Consider the following 13,609-nt stretch of genomic DNA (forward strand, 5'->3'; position numbering starts at 1 on the left):
TAGCCAAATTTAGGCTAAAAATCACAAAAAGACAAAATAGGCTAAAATAGCTAATAAGACAAAATATTACATCAAACCCATAATCATTTCACTTTTTCTCTCACAAACATCACATCCAACCACAAAAAAATCCAATCATCTTCCCAAACACAAAAATTTTAGCCTACTTAAAATAGCCAAAAACTAAAATAGCCTACTCAAATAGCCACTTCCCAAACGAGGCCATTATATGGAACGCTATCCCAAACAGTAGAAACATATTCAGAAATAAACTAAAACTCAATTTCAAATAAAAAAAATAGGCTGTGGACTTTTTAGAAAACATGGCCTCTGCACATACACACACACGAAAAGAAAAAAAATGCAACAAGCAATTTTCTTCCAACTTTAGTACAATTTAAACTGAATTGCTTTGTATCAACCAACTAGTCCAACAATCAACACATGCACTCGTGAACTTATGACTACCATAGACAAACTTTCTAACTTGACCAGACATTAACCAATAAACCATTGGTGAGTCCGTACTTAGTACATGTGAGAATGAGGAAACATATCAAAGGAATCATAGTTTTGTTAAAGGTTAAAAGAGTAATAGAGTAATATAAGAAAAGAAAATACGAGCAGATCATACCCTTTCCAGTTTGCTACCGATAAAACCATAGAATTCCCCTGTTTGATGTCAAACATGAGCACAAAGAAAAAAAATATTTTGATAATCAAATTCAGATATTATGTGCAATAAGACTTCAAAAGGTAATGCAGGTCAAAGGTGAATAGATAGACATTTGTGCTACATGTGGATGACATAAGGCATGCCACTGTTAGTTTCATATTGAAGCTCAATACACAAATATATATATATATATATATATATATAATTACAAGAGGGAATCCTGATTTACTAACCAGAGTCATTCTTTGATGAGTAGTGCTATAGAAACTAAAAAATTTACAAACTTAATTTTTACAAGCTGATGTGTTTCCTCTTAAATCACATGGTGATGTGGCAGGTGCAAGTCAGGTGCCACATAACTTTTTATGCAAAGTTTGTAAAGATCTTTTGTAAGTGTATTCATTCTTAGATAAATGATCACCATGAGTCAGAGGCAAGAGAATCTGATCAATCCTCTTTTTGCCTTAAGGTGGAAAGCTGAATCACTTTGAAGCAAAGGGTGCTTCAGATTATGTCGATAAGGGCCCTACGATAATTTAGAAATTCAAAAAATTGATAAAGAAAGGCAAAACAGAATGATTTTGAATTTTGATTCATTAGTAAAAAACCTTCTCCATCTTTAAATTTGTCGAAGCAAGAACATCATGCAATTGATTGAAACATGAAAAAGTTCTGAAATAACTGTTTCTTGTCTTCAACCACACATAAAACCTTTTATTATGTCTCAACAAAAAATCAATTGTTTATTTATTTATTTTTTGGAGAGAAGTAATAAGTATCAGTGAATAAGAAAAGACAAACATAAATGTTCAAGATAAGAGAAAAGACAAACATACAAAAGGGAATAATAGCACCACAGCAAGGAGGTCTCCACCAAAATTGCAAGGAGGGAGCACAGTAAAAACAGAAATAATCCAAATGTTTGCAAGATGCAACACTACAGAGCCTATATCTTGCAGCAATAATCAAACCAAATCCTAAAAACAAGCCATCAAGCTCTAAATGTTAGGAACAACAGAGACAAATAAAACAACAAAAGTAGAACAAAAGGGAACAATTTAGCATACTTAGACGCTTCCTCATAGCTAAAGAACTTGACGGCCGAGTTTGGGACAATGTGAGCACAATTAGTACCATTGCTTTTAAATAATCCTTGAAAACCCTCAGTTCTCCATATATATTTCAAGCCCTGAACTGTTCCATTGTATTCTATACTATAAGGATTTTGAACCTGCATTTTTAGGACCAAATAAATGCGAAGCATTCTTAGCAAATGCTATGGAAATTCTGTTTTTAACATGATAAAAAATTGATGACTGCTAGTGTCTCAAGTATGTGATGGTACAAGCAATTATCACAATGAAGATTCTTCAATGTCGTTGGTTCAATGATTCAATCCTTAAGAAGGTGCTAGACATAAAGCGACAAATGGGAATTCTGACATTATTATAGCTGAATCTCATGGCCAACTAAATTCTCAAACTTAGAACTTGGGATTTTGATTTTGATTACATATCACAAATTTTTTTGTTAGGCAAAATCATCTTTGGCAATAAAAGTTTTACCAAGACAACAAAAAATAAAATAAAATGCAAATTGGTTCCTATTAGTGTGAAACTTTCATGCTCAACTTAACTCAACAAGCCTTTTTTTCCCAATCAGTTGGGATTGGCTACATGGATCTATTTTCCCCAGTTGGTTCCATTTGCAGTGATATCCTCAGTTAAGTTTAAGATAGTCAAGTCCTTACTTATCACCTTACACACATGCTTGGTCTGGATAATTTTTTCTTCATCTTGTCTTCAATTGGTGCCAATGGGCTTATTTCTTATTTTAGCCTTTTTGTAACATCGCTCATCCATCTCAACATTTTCATTTCAACTACACTCTTTTCTGAACATATTTTTCCTTAACCACCCAACATTCAATACCATACACCATTTTTTATAAGTAAATTTTGTTCCACAACCATAGCAGTTTTATAAAATTTTCATTTTAACTTAATAGAAATGTTACGATCATTGTGGAATGCTACAATATTGGATTAGGTGAAAAAAATCATGGCGAGGATGGCTTGAAATTGTTCATGAGACTGAAAGAACCATGGGTAAAGCCACATTTACTAGCGTGCTGACAATATGTTCAAGCTTGGCGACCTTGAATCTTGGCAAACAAACTCATGCACAAATCATTAAGATGGGTTTTAATTCTTGATGTGGAAACATGAATGCAATGGTTACTATGTATGCTAGATGGTTACTACGTATGCTAAGATGGGTTGTAATGCAATGGTTACTATGTATGCTAGATGTGGAAACATGAATTATGCCTTGATGGAATCCTCTTCCATGCCCAATCATGATGTCAGAATGAGGAATTCTATAATATGTGGTAGTCGAGATTGCAAGGAAAAATGTAATAGAATTGGAGCCTTTTAATTCCGGTGTCTATATGGGTTCAAATGAAATTTTCATTCTCATGGGGTCATCCGGGGGGTTGACCGGGAGGTCGACCATCCAGTGTAGAATTTTCACAAAATTTTGCCTTGAGTTAGTCATCCGGGAGGACATCCGGGGGACGTCTAGTGGTGAAAATATAGCGGTAAATTTTGCCTTGAGTTAGTCATCCGGGAGGACATCCGGGGGACGTCTAGTGGTGAAAATATAACGGTTATGAACAATGATTTGATGAAAAGCACAAAACATCTTTAGTTTGGTGAAACATTTGTTATTTTCTCAATTTAATACAGGTTTGGTGAAACCATTGGAGTACAAAAAAAGATATTTTTTTCACCAAATTTGAATTTGATAATGGATTTGGTGCAGCATCGGAGATGGCCTTATGAATCTTAATTTGATGATTTGATCATTAATCTATTAAGTTTTAATACATAGATTATTTAACCAAAAAAATACATTCGTTAATTTTTTATTATATTCGTATTAGAAAAAATAGATAATAAATACAATTTTTAAAAATAAATTATTTATTTTTTTAAAAAAAGTGTGATTAAACATATAATCATAATTATTATATCATTATAAATTTTCTTATAAATAATTTACTCAATAATAAAAAAGTGAATTTAAAGTGATATCAAGTACATATTTTTTGATTGAATCATGGAGTTCTTAGAGCTCGTTTGGAAAAGAAGGTTTGGGGTTTTTTTTGGCTAAAATAGTCATAAAAAATAAAATAAGTTTTTTAGTTAAATAAGACTAAACATCGCATTCAACTCATAATCATTATATTTTTTTTCTCATAAAAAAATTTAAAAAATTAAAAATCCTTCACAAACGAAACTTTTTAATTCCAGACTAAAATAACTAAAAAACACTAAAAAATCAACCCAATTCCCAGACCAACACTTAAGAAGCTTTGTAAATTGAGAAATATGATTCGAAACAACTAGGCATTTCCCTTTTTAAAATAAACTTAAAAAGGGGATTCGTGTGGACCCACCATTTAGTGCTGAAATCACGGCAACAATTATTGGAAATTAAATAATGCCCCTTATTCTCGTCTAATTCATGCATTAAACCTTATAAAATTATATTGGGCGCCCATGTGGCATGACCATTTGAATTTGAATTTGGAATCCTATCCAAATAGGTTTTGAAATTGAATTCAAACCTATTTAGGATAACCACTCAAGATACAGATATTATCAGTTTTAACTGATATGGATAGATATAATAATATATTATATATCTGATATATGGTTATGGGTAATTAAGAGAGAAATAATGTATGATCTGTTTCTAACCATATACTGACTCTCTCCCAAAATAACGATCAAAGCCATTTGCACTGTGGTTTGTGTGGGTGATATTCAATATTGTAATATCACTTCACTGCTGGGTTGATTGACTAGATTCAGGAAGCACGTGATTTATCCACGAGGTTTTAGATAAAAAAAGGTATGATCTAAACATTTTATTCCACTGCATGTTTTGTACTTTGATTTACATTGGTATCAGAGCCATTGATGGATGTTTTCGTGTTTCTTTTTAATCATGTGTATATTTTTACATGTGTATGTTTACATTATATACATGAATGTTTGTAAAGGAGAAAAAAAAAATCTACTTTGATTAGATTAAAAGCATAAATATTTTTTTATGTTCATTAATGTCTTTTTTCATACCATAAACGGTTTTATTTTGAAAAAAGGAGTTCGGCAGTATAAAAATCGGACCAGTCAGTACCTTGGAAGGCGGCGCGTGGTATGCACGCGCCACCACGGCGCAACCACGAGCTCCCACGCGCTGCCACGCGCCCACACGCGCCAGACGCCCCTGCAGACGCGCCTGCACGCGCCATCACGCGCGTGTCAGCGGCGCTGTCCACGCGCACGCCGTCCACGCCTCGCACGCGCGCCTCGTACTGGAGCCGAGCGCCGAGCCGCGCCGAGCCGCCCCTTAAGCCGACTCGCGCCGAGTTGCGCTGAGCGGCGCCGAGCCGAGCCGAGCCGTTTTTCCCGCCTGGCTTGGCTCTAAGGCTCTGTTTGTTTGTTTTTAATTCTGAATTGCGTTAATTGGCCATAATTTATTCGGTATAGCTTTGTTTTAAGCATGGTTGGTACCGTTAGACTCAGAATTAATTTTTCTACATTCTGTAAAATTTTGAAAATTTTATGAAAATAAAAAATATTTTTCCTGAAATAATAATGCATTTTGTTTTGCTTTAAAATGCATCTGGTGTTGCATGATTAACTTTCTGGGGCTGAATTTTTTATTGTAGACTATTGATGTAGTTTACTATTTACTGGTATAGTTATAGCATTTTATCAGATTCTGAAATATTTATTTCTGATTTTATGTGTGTTTATTAGTTATTTAAAATTCCAGAAAATTCCAGAAAATACCAGAAAATTTCAGGATGATGTACTTTCTATTTTGGCATAATTTAAATATTTAATACAGCATATTTTTTTTAGAGTTTGTAATATGTTGTAATTAGAGGAGCATGATTATTTATTTATTTATTTATTAGAATTCCATTATTAAATGAATATAGCATGAGTTATTTGTAAATTTACATTAAGATGCTATTGTATAGAATTTATCATGCTTTGTATATGCCATAGTCAGTGGGAGGTTATTCGGTTGAGAGAAATCTTTGTAGATTAACTCCCGAAAACCAATATTTTGCGCATAAATTAAATTAAATTTTGGATAATTGTCACCTGTGGCGCAAGAGATGATTACGAGCATAGCGGATTTTCGATCTTGCGACTTGTGTAATATTGTCACTATTTAATTTAGTTTTTTGCGGCAAAATTATATTATGCTAATCAAATTAATCCCAATGCGAATTTCTCTCTAAATTGATTTAGCTTATGGAAGTTAATTTGGTTGACCTAGACTTAGTAGAGATGTTCAAATGTGAACAAACTAATCCCATTCTTTAGATGAGCAAAAGTCTTGGAGACTTTAGGTCAAACCTTAATTGAGCCAAAGTAAGGAAACATGACTCAAAGTCGCCGTGGTTTTGGTGCCTTGTTTGGCACAATAAAAACTAATGTGTGCGCTATGGTTAGCGGCATACTACGTAGTTTTGGTTGGCGAGTTTTGGAGTTATGAAATTAGTAAGCCCCCAATAGATCAGTATATGATCTTGACTAATGAGCTGCGCGGATTGACTTTGTAATTTGATTTGTAAATAATGTTACATCATTGGATGAAGTAACATTCAAGAGTCACGTCATCCTAGAAATGCGAGCTTAAATAAATTAGTCATTAAGTGTAAGACGAGTAGCCAGCATGAGCAGTGTTTTGCTCTCTACCCAATTATTGGGAGTGGATGGGGCAAAAATTTCATGCACTATAAGAGTGTGCGTTGAAATATCACGTGAAGTTAAAAGATTAGCGCTTAGAAGCTGCAAAATCTATTAACACTAAGTGAAAAGATTAGCGCTTAGTGGCTGCAAAATCTATTAGCATTGCCGACTTGTCTTAGTCTGGACACTTACTGTTTCCACACTTGAGTGTGAGACGTGAGGAGGGGCTTCTTTGTATGATTCCTTAGCTAGGCTAACGTTTTTGAATAACGTTTACCACTAAGCGCAAACATTGCAGCATAGTAATGAAAAGGTCAAGGCTGACAAGGTTGTTATGACTCTAAAAATTTGACGCATCGCTTGTGAGAGCATTGTGTTGAATTAGACTCTTCAGCCTAATTCGCACTTAAGTTACTTCAGGAGCTGTCATAGATTGATAACTTATTCTCTCCTTCTAGTGGATAGTAGAATTAATTGCAAGTAACTATGAAGTGAGAAATAGATATGGCAAGAGGAGTATCGTCATATTTCAACTAGATGCAGTAAAGTGTATGGAGAATAAAATTGACTTGAAAGTGCAGGGGATTAGCACTTACTAGTTAAATTTGCGACTTAGGCGCACTTGATATCTCCATGACATCCCTTTTATGATCTAGTGAATATGACTTAGTCGTAAGTCATTACCCAGTTGGGCCTAAACCTTTAAAACTTGTCTTTGAGAACTCACACATTAAGATGATTGGAATTAGTTTATGACATTGGTCATGAACCAGTGGCTTATTATACTTAATCACATTAATGAGCTAATGACACAATGGTTTGAGTAGGCCTTCTCGGGCCCACTCGCTTATGACATCCTGCTCTCATATGAATGTGTAACTTTGTTCGCAATAGGTGCGCACAAGTAAGTAGGAAAGTCGTAGAAGGTCATTTGTATTGGCGCATTTAGTCCACTATGATATTTGTGACTAGATATGTGTGAGGGTATGATAGCTAAGCCTCAATCTCGACACATTTATAGATTACGATACGCATCTGAGTCAAGACTATTTGATCTCCCATAAGTCAAAAGTTTTGAGATGATTTTTGACATTGCACATATGAGGTTGAGATTAATTAGAAACAGCTTTCATGTTTTTAGTTTTGACCAAGGTGGCGAGTATCTATTTGAGTTATTTTTTAGAAAACTCTGTGAAGAGAGATGGATGCTTAGAAAATTGATTATTCCTAGTACTCAACAACACACTGGTGTAGTAGAGATAATGAATTAAATATTGTTAATGTTAGGTGGATAATGGCGCAAAATGTTTCCCATTTGGAATTGCACTAGTTTGTTGCCTATATCCCTAACTAAGTGCCCTCCATATCAGATTTTACACTCCATTTGAGTAATGGGTTAGCGGAGAGCCATCCATGGGCGATCTGTAACCGTTAAGCAGCTTATCTTTATTTTACTTCTCATAAGATTGCGAAGTTCAGACCTAGGGTTCTATAGCGCATTATTGTATGCTGTCTTGTAAACACAAAGGGTCGTGTGGCGCATTATTGTATGCGGTCATGCAAACCCTCCGGGTCATGTGCATATAGGTAAGCAGCTTTGTGGTAGTGTAACTAAGTCACATAAAGTTTTCTTAGTAAAGGTGACGTGAATAGAGTTTTGGAACTCTATAAGATAGAGAATTCTAAGCATAGCGCTTTTATGTAGCCTAGTTGAGAATGGAAAGAAATCTCCAATATCCTAGGGACAGTGGGAGCGATGTGCCTACTAATGGATTACTCCATTAGAGAAGAATACTCTACATTCTTAGTTGCGTGGTAGCAAATGTGAAATTTTTCCACGTCATCACTGGGTGATTGAGAAGGAAACATTCATGATTGCTCCGCAAGATGATAAAGAGCCTAGGATAATGCCAAAGGCTCTAGTTCCCTGTTTTAAGAAAGTGGATTAATGTTGCGCGGTTTAAGACAAAGTCTTTGAGGATTAACCATTTCTATAATTTGGTTGACTTTCCATTATGACGCGAAACTATTCTAAAGTTATGTGTAATTTGGATAGTCATTGTTGAGGCATAAGGCTCGCTAGATACCGAATGGTCGCACCATTGAGGAAAGTGTAGACCATAAGAAGACTTCCTCCTGGGGAGTGAGGTTATTTTGACTTAGGCTATGATTGACATAAGTTCGGAACATTGATTTGTGGACATTGTGACCCAACTTCTCGTTAGAGAATTGGATAAGTAGATCCGTAGGGATTTACCTTCTGTTTTTATGGTGAAAAGTTAGGAGCGCAAAAAGGCTGCTAGTTCCAATAAATCTTTTACAGCCTAAAGCAGTTATCCAAACAGTGGTTCTTAGATTTCGTCAAGCCATGATAAGCCAACGATGATCGATGAAGACCACTGAGGCATGATCAATGGTCCAAAAGAAGTTTTTTCCCTACTTAGTCATTATGAGCCAGGAATTTATGAGGTTGTCACCACCTAGGGTGGGCAGTCCTCTATTTTAGATATGATGGACATGGGTGATGTAATTTATATGCTCGGATGTACGATCCTTAGGGATTGTTTTAGGAAAATTCTTGGTTTGTCTTCGATGACTTACATAAGAAATATCCTAGAACGATTCTAGATGCAAAATTGCAAACCCATTGACTTACCTATCAGTAAAAGCCAGAGCCTTAGCTATTGAGTGAATCCTCGGATTGTCTTTGGGAGAAATAGATGACCTATATTCCTTGATCTTTTCCTTGTTGTGGGAGCCTAAAGTACGCTATGTGGGCGTATTCGGCATGATAAGTGTTATCTTTGATAAATGGTTAACTGAGTTGTTTAGACATTGACCTTGCTCATTAGACTGTGGATAAATGCTTTACTAGAAGCATATTAATTTGCTCCTTGTAAGATTCAATGCGCTAGTTGGACGCATCTGCGCTAGTTGGGCGCACTAAGAATGAACGCAAATTGGTCACCAAAAATATCTTTAGAGAGGTTATTGCGCAAGAGGTAGTGATCTTAAATCATTTCATGTGAGGCGCACATGGTGGATTCCGTTGTATATACTTATTGCAAGAGGTGCTGATATGGCTTATGTTTGGAATCTATAATTACGCAAGCTGTGGTCATTTTTTTTAAATCGATCACTTATTTTGAGATGATGAGATGTTGACACTATTATGGATTGTGTCATAATGATTAGCAGATGATGATGTCAGCAGGCAAGATTGGCTCAATCACACGAGCAATCGCCCTTGGCGCTTAGGAGCGAGCAAGGTTGAGACTAGTGGTTTATTTTTATTTAAAGCCAAGAGAGGCTTAAATAATCCACTATGCATGTCGCCTTGATTGTTACAACCAAGATGAGGTCGTGTTAAGGACCAAACATGGATGTTAGTACCCACTTTTCATGTTGTGTCTGTTATGATTAGCCAGATGCGAGATCTCATTTGGCGCCTAGAAGGCGAGCAAATAGAGAATTCGGGTTAGGCGCTAGAAAGCGACTAGACTAATATCTGTACGGTGTATCGAGTATGACATCACTCTTTATGGAAGAGTTACTCCACCGTAGCATGCATTCATACTATATGTGCTTGGCGACCGAGTAATGAGGTGAGAGAATGGATCCCTGCTTCCGCACCGTGTGAGTCTTACGTGTCATTATTGATATGACTTTCATTTATGTACCCTTTTGTGACTTTTGACTATGTCATAAGGTAAGGGGTTGATGTTCTGCTACTTTGGTATGTTGCCTGCGGTCATGCATGATTCGGCCTTAAGGGACATCACTGGGAAAGCGGTCAATCCTAAACTAAATGGCATGAGTGCAAAGGGAAGATCATCTAGTATTACACCACTGTTGTATATTCACTGCCGGCAACTCATATCGCTCTGTATGAGAGGCGAATTGAGTGTGAATATATTGCAAGAATTGAGAGGGTCAAACATGCTCTTTTTGAGGGATTAGAGATGTTTTTTTTTGGACCGGTGTAATTAGATGGGTCTGGGGTATATGAGACACTATTTCTGTTCTTTTTGGGTTGATGTCTCTATGCTGGCTCATTTTGAGTTTCTAGTATAGAGCTCCCACATGCAGGTGTTTTCAGCAGTCGCACGGTGCAGTGGCTAGTATGAGATTGTTTATTTTTTGGGAGATTGAGATAGAGATGTGGCAGTGTCATGCCAACTCATGTGCGAGTGGGAGATGTTAGTAATGGGCGCCCATGTGGCATGACCATTTGAATTTGAATTTGGAATCCTATCCAAATAGGTTTTGAAATTGAATTCAAACCTATTTAGGATAACCACTCAAGATACAGATATTATCAGTTTTAACTGATATGGATAGTTATAATAATATATTATATATCTGATATATGGTTATGGGTAATTAAGAGAGAAACAACGTATGATCTGTGTCTAACCATATACTGACTCTCTACCAAAATAACAATCAAAGCCATTTGCACTGTGGTTTGTGTGGGTGATATTCAATATTGTAATATCACTTCACTGCTGGGTTGATTGACTAGATTCAGGAAGCACGTGATTTATCCACGAGGTTTTAAATAAAAAAAGGTATGATCTAAATATTTTATTCCGCTGCATGTTTTGTACTTTGATTTACAACTATTGAGCTAGTTACACAGTAAATGACAACATCAGTGTCGGCCAAGTAAATTAATAGTATTAGTTTATTTATTTTTCAGTCATGGGGATTCAGAAAAAGAGTTAATTACAATTTAGTATCTTTATATTTTTAGTATAATTTCATTCTAGTATTTCTTTTATTTTTCAATTCTAATACTAATCAATCTCTTACATTTTATTTAAATTTAAATTTTATTCTTTCATTCATTTACCGTTGAGAGGTTGATAAAAATTAAAAGTGAAAAGGCCAAATAATATTTTAGCAAAAGTTCATGAATTAAAGTAAGATTTTGATGAAAGTATAAGTAGACTATTCTACATTTCCGTTATGAAGTATTACTCCTTAGCATCCACAACGCATCTACAAGAAATCCATTATAGGTTAAAAAACAAATCATGTCACATTTAACTCATACAACAAGTTTCACTAATCTTATTAATAGTATGGCGGAGAGTAAATTTACACCTACATATTTTTTTTTTTATTATAATATTTCTTATCACTCACTTATAATAGCAGTAGTTCCCATACCATGAGATAATATGGGGTCGACTCTAATTATGAATAGACTATTAAAAAATGTTATAATAAAAGTATGTGACTTTAGCTGGATTCATTGATAGAAAAGGCTTCGTTTGGAGATTTAAGATTTTAGCTAAAAAATTATTATAAATTATTATATTACTCTTTTTATTTTTTTACATATCTTTTTATAAAAAAATAACTTTTCAAACCATTGCAACTTCACTTCAAATGTAAAGTATTTTAATTGTCACAATTGATGGTGACAGGATTATAGCGAAATTATAAAAAATGCAAGGGGCCAGAGTGTAATATTAACTCAATTGAAAACCACCCAATAGTCTGCAATGGAGAACTTGTAGTTTAAAAGTGTTCGTGTTCTTTTCACACACACACACACTCTCAGAGAGAGAGAGAGATAGAGGTGGTGGAGCTCTGTTGACAAGCACACCCACTTGTTTGTGAAATTGGCACTTTCAATCCTCCTATTTGGTCTTGCTTTCAGGTTTATCTTCTCTCAATCAACTGGGTTTTCTAATGTTGCTGATGCACCCTTTGTCAAGCAATCAGTGAATCCAAAACCGGCAGTTTCTATTGATTTCCCGGAAAATCAAGACCACTTCCCTGGAAATGACACTCCAGTTTCAGTCAACCCAAAACAAGAAGTTTCTGCCGATTTACCAAAGACCCAAATTCCTGAAAATGGTACTCAGGTTTTGGTGAATCCAGAACTGGTTGATTTGAAGGAGAACAGAGATCAGATTCCTGAAAATGGTACTCAGATTTCGAAAAATGGGACTCAGGTTTGGTGAATCCGAAACAACCAGTTTATATCGATTTGCAGGAAAATAGAGATCAGATTGAAAATGGTACTCAAGTTTCTGTGAACCCAGAACAGCCGGTTTCTGGCGATTTTCCAGAAAATAGAGATCAAGTTCCTAAAAAAGGTACTGTAAATTTTGCATTTGTTTGATTTTTTTCTGATTAAAACACTGAAAAGTTTGATGGATTTGTTCCAATTTGCTCTGCTAAATCAAAATTCTCAGAGTAGGCATTTTTTTGGTAGCTCACACCGCACATCTATCGGTCTAACTGTTGTCTTCCTTAATTGGGTTGCTTATTTTTATTATTTTATTTTTTTTGTAATTTTTTTTTTATATAATTTTTTTTTCTGATTAAAACACTGAAAAGTTTGATGGGTTTTGTCCTAATTGGTAGCTCACACTGCACATCTATTGATCTACTGTTGTTCTCTTCCTTAATTGGATTGATATTTTTTCTTTCCTTAATATCCTTACATTAATATATGTGTATACATGCATATAATTTGGTGCGTATTTAATTTTGAATTATTTTCTGATTAAAACACTGAAAATTTTGATGGGTTTTGTTCTAATTTGCTCTTGCTGTGGACATTGTTTTGGTTGCTCACACTGCACATCTATTGATCTAACTGTTGTCTTCCTTAATTGGGTTGCCCATTTTTACTTTCCCTAATATCCATACTGTAATATATGCATATAACAGTTACTTACAAAACCCATGTCATTTTGAGACGAATTTCCAAAATACAAGTTGTTTTCAACTTAATTATTTTGAAGTCGTGTTTTCAAAACATAACTTGAAGCCTAAATTGGTGTTTTGAAAACACAAAACAACTTGCATTTGAGAAAACTATTTCAAAATAACTTTTATTTGGTCATATATTGATCATATCAATATACGTATTATCATGAGAGTCGAAAAGGAAAAACAAAACGTAATATTGTATGGGTAAAGTTTCTGAGTGCATTCAATCTCTCTATTAACTAAACACAGGCCTTTGTACTGTAAGTTGTGTGGGTATTACTCGCATTGTAGTACCACTCCACCATTGAGATTTCAACCGGTGATTCGAAGACACATGATTCACTCATCAGATTCATTCTTTTCAAATTCTAGATATTCAAATATGAATTGAATCCATTAATCAGTTGCGTATAGAT

Source organism: Camellia sinensis, chromosome 11 (assembly GCF_055761805.1).
Source record: "Camellia sinensis isolate YWXY chromosome 11, ASM5576180v1, whole genome shotgun sequence".
NCBI lineage: Eukaryota > Viridiplantae > Streptophyta > Magnoliopsida > Ericales > Theaceae > Camellia > Camellia sinensis.